Genomic DNA, 8,863 nt, shown 5'->3' on the forward strand with positions numbered 1-8,863 from the left:
TTGTGTCATAAACGAGTCTTTTGGAAAAAGGACCATGTCAAAGAGTCTGAAGAGGGCTTAACTTAGGTACTACTTCGCTACTTTAGTGTTACTAGGTTCCTGACACTTAAGTTCCTTCATTTTGGGTTTTGGAAATCACTGTCCAAACCCTTGTAAAGGAATGAGAGAATGTGAGAGATCCACAGCTACTGTATGAGTAGGTACAGTACAGTTGTTAAGCTGTGATTGGACAGTAGACCTTCAGGTAGACGGGTTTCCTGTACAAACAGTACTAGGTGCACGCACAACCAGGGGGCAAAAGACTGCTTCAGAGTGAACTGATATCAATGTAGATGCCATATTGTTTGTAGGGCTGCAGCCGATATCCGAGTACTCGAGTACTCGCTCAGCTTGGGCGGTATCCGAGTGCCATTTCACTACTCGGATTTCCCATTGTTACCGTCACAACACGACCTGCCCATCTGCTCTTGTGTGTAAGTGCCTGTGTGTGCGCCAGCGTGAGAGAGAGTTGCGGCCGCCACAGACTCGTTTATTAATGGGAAACGCTGGATGCGCTGGTTGATAAGTTTTGTTTTTACAAGACCCATAGCTATAATATTCCCAGATATATCCAAATGGCCAGTTATCATTAGTCTCGTAAACCAGCCGCTCCCGGAAATGCAATTCATTTCATTTCTGAGGGAGAGTCTGGCCTCATCCCCGTTGTAAGCGTTTGGCCTGAAACCCTCAGAAGGCCGAGCCAATCAGCGTCGCCCGACATTTGCAGTTATCTCATAGAGAAGCCCAGTGTGTACAGAAACGACAATTTGCGTGCATATACAGTATGGGCCGGATTTACTAAGATCCCAGATAGCGGGCGCTATATTGTTTGCGCCCGCTATCATATTGCGAGTTTGGTTAGTGCACGCAAAACAGGTGATCTACTAAGAGTAACCCGCTAAATGAAAACACGTGCAAACCGCAATATGTAAATGAGGGTTTTGCGCGTGGTAATCGTTTCCTCCATGGAGAGAGTGGACAGAGAGCTGGACGGACGAAGGGACAGAATGACATTTGATCCGATGCATACAACGACAGCATGTGTGTTCATCTCTCTCGCGCTCTGTTTAGATAAATAAACACAAATCGCTACAGGGCCCAACTCGTCATATAGTGACGAACAGGCAGCAGCTGCAGCGACAATCACGCACCTATAATATGTGTGTGTGTGATGATCCAGTGGATTAATAGAGAGCTCAGGTGGGACACACGGATCTAAACGCTCTGACCACTGACCAGAGGGATCAAAGACGGGTGAAGGCAGCGGTGACGTGTCTCAGTCCGGGACCGGGACTGAGAGACGGAGCTGAGCAGCCAGGTACTGGAGAGGAGAGGAGAGGAGAGGAGCGCACTGCAGGACAGACGTGCCCCGTGCGTAATGGCGCGTAAATGACTTTTAACACGGCTGAAAAACTGTTACAGAATTACCCAGACGTGAGGAAATGCAGAGATGTAAGATCATGGGGCTCTGACAGGTATCAAATCAATAAACGCATACGTTTTGGCAAAGTTGTATCAGTTAGTACATGGTTTTTAGACGTGGTGAATAAAGACGCAAAAACAGCCACCGCAATCTCTTCCTGGTTTGGTAAATCACATTGCACACGCTAAATAAATCGATTTGCATCTACTCCTCCCAGTATTCTGCACGTTCTGGCTAAAACGCCCATATTTACATATTCATCAAGGCAAACACGCTAAATGGATCGCACGTGCTATTCTGCCCATGTGAGAGACGCAATCCTCGGTGCGTCCGGTTAGTAGATCAGGTTCCACATGTGTTTGCGCGTGCAATCACGTTTGCACACGTTTTAATACACGCAAACCTTTAGTAAATCCGGCCCTAAGTCTGTATGTGCAAAACTTTAACATTTTTTTAAATTTATATTATTTTTAGTTTTATGACACAGCTGCACAGACTCTCGCCGCCTTTAGGACCCTCGGGACCCCATTCCGCCCTTTGAAGTTGATTGGTCATGTCCCATTCACTGGATTAACTAATATATAAATAGTCTCCTAAATGGCCCCAATTATTGCAATATACTGTATACTGTATAGCTACTATACTGTGCCAGAGGACTTCATCCATAGACGTCAACTAACTGTACAACTGTTGTTGAATATATGTCTGCTTCCATTGTTGTTTAAAATTTAGTAACTTTGAGTGACCTTTTAGTGACTCTTGGTTAACAGAACATGGTGGTCATTTTGCTGGTAAGTCTTTCCCTCAGGCAAATTATGAATTTTTTTTTAGCAATAGCAATTGCTGTTATTCGGAGATGTAGTTGTTGTTGGAAAATGAATGCAACATTCATGGCTGCTCTCATAAATTCTGCTCAGGTCTAGTATGAACACTTTATTTCCCAGCGGCTCGGGTGAAATATGTTGAAGACAATTGTTAATTTCTACAGCAAGTCCTGTTGAATTAGCATGCGGGTTGTGCATTTGCCGCTTCTTGCGCCGCCTATCCACCTCCATCACTTCCTCTGTCAGAGAAATGAAAGTGTGTGAGTGGGACCGTCCCTCTGCACCTGTCGACACTGATACGCAGATGGGGAGATAATTGCAAAGGGATGATTGTTAAGGAGATAATTGGAGCTTCTATACCCCCTGACAGGAGTTGCTCTGGGCTGGGTTTCTGACCCGCTGCCCAGGTAAGCATTTATTCAGCAGGCGATTGGGCTTTCGCGGCAAAGCAGATTGGAAACGTGGTGAGAAGCAGCGAGGAGGAGAGACAATGGCCTAGCATGAGAGGGTTAGAGAGTGAGACACAAGGAGAGAGATATGTTTGGAGCTGAGGGGAGTGCTCTCACACCCTCGATTACCCATTTAATGAGGCGATGCGGTGCCATTGTTTTATTACTTAGAGGAAATAGGAGAAATCTAGATTCCACCGTGTGGTCCCTGCGTTTCCCACTGCTGGGCTGGCATCTGTTCTCTTTGTTCGCAGCAGTCCTCCTATCATCCCCTCTCACAGACACTAATGCTTTTGTTTCTTCTCCTCTCCAGCAACCAGCGTCGCCTGTCTGCCCTCTCCTATATTTTCAAGACACGCTTGCTTTTTGGCTCATCCTTATTAACCTTCCATTACCCCAGTTTCAGCTAATGTAATCTCTCACGGGTATCCAATGCTCCCCGACATTAATCTAATAACTGTTTGGCTGGTCATGTATGCTGATCACTGATGGTACCAGTGGTGGAGGCTTAAGAGTCTAGTGTCTTTCTGTCTGCTACCTCTCTCCCTTATTTTTCTCACCTATTACTTCTTTTCTTCTGTCTTTTCCTCCCCTATTGTCTCTCATTTTACCACACATGGCGGTGGCAGCAGTGACATAAACACAGTTTTATTGCTCTTGCTCAGGCTCTAAATCTTCCCTGAGCTCGCTGTTTATACCAGGGAACAGAGAGCACACCTCTCTTGAGTGCAACCCTCCATGGGGCATATGGGTACCCTAGAGAGATGGAAAGGCATTGAGGCAAAGCACAGCCTGCCTCTAAATACCTCTAAAACCTGTATTGTGTGTGTGTGTGTGTGTGTTTTTCTACAGAATATGAAAGGACAAAAGATCCTCTTTGCACTACACCCATATGTTGGGTGAATCATTCTCTCCAGATTTAGAGTCATTTTGTGGGAGATCCCATGAAAACCGCTCTCACACTAAAAACCTCCTACCCAGTCACATCTGGAGACATTCATGCAGATCCACGTTGGTGCTGCGTTTCGGTCCCCTGGGCCCCTGTCCTCTGCACAGAAGGAGATTGATTGCACTATGTGAGTCATGCTGTGTTGGAGGGCTCACGGAGCAGGCCTCCCCCACCCATCACCTGAGGGATTCTTCACAAGCACAAGCTGTGCGTGAGACTCGCTCTTGTCAAAACCAGCAAAACATTTTTTTTTATTTTTTTTATTTTATTGAGAGGTGTGCTGAGCGCGGGTGGATGAGGTATCAAGATTGCACAACCTTAGCAGGTCGTAAATGCATGTACACGTGTAGGTGTGAGTTGAGTGTTTGCTGGTCCTCTCATTAACATGAGCTGATTAGCTTTCTGTAAGATGGATGGGACCAGAGGGACCACAACATGCACTCTGTTTTTATTACACACATCATCTGACAGTTATTAGCCATGGGTGGCTGAGTGGAGGATGATTGTGTGCGTCTTCCAGTGTCTGGTGTCAGATGTGTTTATCTCCCCTCAAAGTGCTCTGTGGTTGATTGAGTGACCCTTCACCCTTGTGAAGGTGGTGTACATTACTGCCTGATGTGACAGCAACCTCCCTGCTCCTGTCAACACTCTCATCTTTCAAAGGGATACCTTCAACTAAATATGGAAACGGCAGATAGGGGAACATTGCGAGTTGGAGTCTTAACTGAGGAACTGTGAGCAAGCCAAAATGAATATCTTTTCATACCTGCACTAGATTTTGTTTTTGAAAGGAAATGAGGGGGAAGAGAGATTGCGAATGGGATGGGATGCAACAAAGGTTCCTGACAAGATGCATTCCAGGGATGTTCTGGTTCGTGATCAGCAACAGAACCCCCAGGCTACATGCAGTAGTTCATATAATCACCCGTACAGGATTGTTTGGCAGCACATGATGTGGGTTTAAAGCTCAAATCCTCGTGTTGTAAGATTTCTGACAAAAGATGAGGAAACACTTTGCATTAAAGTGCAATAAATAAAATAAATCAACAAATTATGCATTCACTTCTACAACCCGGCATTATCAAGCTGATGACTATACTGATTAAAGGGATAGTATCATTTTTTTTAAAAGTGGGGTTGTATGATCTACAAATAGCCCCTAAGTACTTTAATTGCAGTAGAAGACTCTCTGCACTCCTCCCGTTAGCAACGCCAGCCCATAGCCCTGCCCAGAGATTTACAACATACAGTGTTGTGAACAGACCCAAAGAAACGGCCTATTTTCGCGGCCTAAAAGAGGTTTTACCTGAAAAAAAACACACAGTTCCATTGTTTGCTATAATATAATTTTTTATTTGGAGCTAACCAACTGCTGATCGGAGGGCGCTAACCCTGGGCGGAGAGGGATACCTGAGTTGGTTAGTTCCCAAAAAAAACTGTGTTTTAAAGTACTTAGGGGCTATTTGTAGATCATACAACCCCACTTTAAAAAAAATGATACTATCCCTTTAAGAATGAGAGAAAAGCATACATTTACCTGAAACAATTGATTAAACTTTTGAAGGTGGAATTGATTTTTAAATAGAAACGATATGAAATTATTTTGATAATTGATTCATTATTATTATAAAGTTGGTCATTACAAAACAATGAAGTTATGACCGCCATACAAGCTAACATCAGTATGCTAACATTTATAAGGACAGTGCTAACATGTTAATGCTAAGCCAGTGTAATATTTACCAAACTCACCATTGGACTTGAGCACGTTAACACGTTAGCATTTGGCAATTAGCTTTAAAAACATTGTACGGCTGAGGTTAACAAGAATGTTACAAACTGTGCAGGTTTTTGGTCAGGATCAAATTTCATGGCAAAGCATTGTTGAGATATTTCAAACTGAACCAAAAGTGATGGACTAACTGACTGACCAGCATATAGCCTACAGTATTTTCCATGCAGCCATGCCGCTAGCATGGCTAAAAAACATTAAACCTTCTCTCGTCCCAGCTTTTCAGATGTCAGATCTCTTCTCTATTTTATGTCATAACAATTTAAATGTCTGTGGGTTTTGGGTTGTTGGTAGAAGAAAAATGCAGTTTTTCTTGCCTTGGGCTGTAGGAGATTGTGAGAGGCATTTCCAATACATTTTGACATTTTATTGGCTAAATAATTAATTGAGTCGTCAAAAACAAATGACTGGTCCAAAAACAAATAGTTTTGACGGAGAGGGAAAAAAGATTTGACCTCCTTTGGGTGTCAGTCTGAAAGCTGTGGTCTGTGGCCCGTAGAGGTGACTTTGGATGGACACCATAAACCCCTTGTGCAGTTGTAGGATTGAGGCTCAGTGTATGAAGGTGGTGAGCGAGTCTGGGAATTTATTTGGCAGGGTTATGCTGAGGTGGAGGAAAGCTAGGCTGGATTTAGCTGCTCTCTCTTCCATTACACAGTCTTTGTTCACTGAAGCCCAAAGGAAAACATGATTTCATACTGACAGAAAACAGATTTCTCTGGAATTTGGTGGCAAAAAAAACAACAACAAAATGCACGGAATAGAGAATAGCAGTTGATCATTGAATAAAATGTGCAAGTTAATCAGATGTCCTAGTTTGTGGAGTCACTTAACATGTCAGTACATAGTGGGGCTCTATTTAAAAAAGACCTTTATGGATGGGTGAGCAAGAACCCACCAATCAGTACGCTGCCTCCAGCTGAACCAGGCTTCCTGCTGCTGTGAAATTCCCTCTGTACTGCTGACCTTAATGTTTCAGGATAATAGCATGCAAGTCTCAGGGGAGAAAAATAGTAGAAACCCTCTGTACCCTTCTGTGTTTGTGTTTGTGGAGGTAGTACATATTGTATATAATGTCCTTATTAGAATCTGTGATTTGCATGTGATCACAGTAAATCCCCGAGTATGGAATATTTTACTGAGCCAAGACACTCAAGAGACAAGACCTTACTTATATTGATTCTTGCAGGTTGTGTGTCCCCCAAAAATACATTTGAAAAAATGTTTTGCGACTGCTCTCGGTACAATTCAATCTAGTCATATCGATTTTTTTTTTTGACATATCAGGCAATGCAGAGCTATTGACAAAAGAATCACACACACACATGAAGGAGCTGCCCTGTAATGCTTCTGTCCTATACACAGGTTTGTGAGCAGCTCCAGTGGAGCAGCTGGGAGGCGGGAGGCAGGCACCAAGCGCAAGGGCACCTTGACGCCTTCCCCTTAAATATCCATTTGTTAATATATTTGGCAAATATTGACATTTAATTAAATATTGACCCTTCACATAGCCACAAGAAGAAAAATCAATCAGTCTCTTTTTAATGGATTTAGATTATTTTAATTCTGAACATCAAACAATGCATTGAATCATTCAACTTTCACTGATTAGCTCAGTACATTTTAAAGAGCAAATTAAGCGATGCTCCAAAAGCATTATGATTTTGTCCCACGCTGTAAACATCCATGACTAGTATGGAGGATGCAGCGTTGCCAAGCACTACCTCGCAGCCTTCCCATCATCTGCAACTTCAGATGCAGGAGCAACTGTCACAAACACGCCCTCTTTGTGCAGCCGGCACAGACAAGTCTGTCATTTGATATTTGGCTCATGCTAAGCAGAGGAACAGCTGCAGGGCACAGGAAACAGAGAGCAGGGAAGACTGTAGCTGTGTAAGTTGTTTCTGACAGCTCCTCCTGTTGTTCTATATCGGCCCCTTTAGGATTTGAGTTGTTTTTCTCTTTTCCTGCTGCCCTCAACTCTTTGGCCACACTAAATGCAAACTAACCTGTTGTTAATTCATAGAAAAAGTTAAGAAAGGGTAAAGATTTCAGCTCAGGACACACTTCCAGTGAACTTTGCTACATTGTTATGCATGTGATGAAGGATGCTATCGACTTCGAGAAATTGTTATGGCTTGTTACGAGTATAAATAAAAAAAAATATGGTGCACTGGAAGTGTGCTGCAAATTTTCCATTATTTCAGATATTATCTAAGGATTTTGCAGAGCCAAGTCGGTTTTGCAAATTTGCCAATTCCTTGAGGGGAAACCTAATTATGACAAAATGTCCAAACACTCACAATTCCCACTCCATCTTTCAAAAGTCCTTTAGCAGCTCTGAGCTACTGTAATCCCTGCCAGTGAAACAGACTGTTGCCCAGGCAACCTCAGTCCTGCCGCCATGGCAGCTGTAACTGTGGCGAGAAGACACTGAGTGCCAGAGTGGACAGGTGTTGCTGGGGTCTTGGAGATCACTTTAGGTGTTTCAGCCCTGCCTCCAATGTCGTTACACATGTGGAACAGCGCTAACAAGCCTTTCACACACACACACACACACACACACACACACACACACACACACACACACACACACACACACACACACACACACACACACACATACACACCAATAGGGGGAACAGGGGACCTGTCGGGCCAAGCTGCCAAGAGGGGTCTTATGTTTACACTTATTTTGAAAAAACAAACATGGAATATAAAATTGACTTTTAAGGTCTTTTACCATAATATTACTGAAAATGTGACTTTTAATTATTTTTAAAGAAATTGCCAAGAGGGGACTTGGATCTCTGAGCGACATTTACCTATCAAAGAGTGGACCTCCACATACTGCAGTGGAGCTGTCTGCACCCATTCATTCACCTAACGACCCATTCATTCACCTAATGAGTCCTTGTTCACAACAATGACTTTCTCAGTTTCTTTCAAAAATGGATAATATAACTTTAGAGTTATCATTACTTATTTTAAAGTCTCTGTAGTACAAATTGTATATAAATATATAATCATGGCCACATTTGAGAGTGAATATTTGTTATTGAATTGCATGCAGTTCAGAAGTAACATGACTGCATGCACTAATATCAAGTTCTGCAGTATAAGCAACAACATTTACTTTAAACCGGCTTTAATATAGATTAATTATTTTTTCTTAACAAAGATAATTTGCTCATCCGTCTTTACTCATCCATAAATGTGTTGCCTCTGTCATTCTTAGCAGTCCAAGAGGGGATCTACTATCATCTCAATTTTAAATAGTCAAAATGCTCTAGACATTTGGTTTCAACCAATTAATAGGAAATAGGAATGCATTTTATTTATTGTTTCGCATTGCAGAAAAAAGGTCCACACTTGGTTCATATGGAA

This window comes from Trachurus trachurus (assembly GCF_905171665.1).
Source record: "Trachurus trachurus genome assembly, chromosome: 10".
NCBI lineage: Eukaryota > Metazoa > Chordata > Actinopteri > Carangiformes > Carangidae > Trachurus > Trachurus trachurus.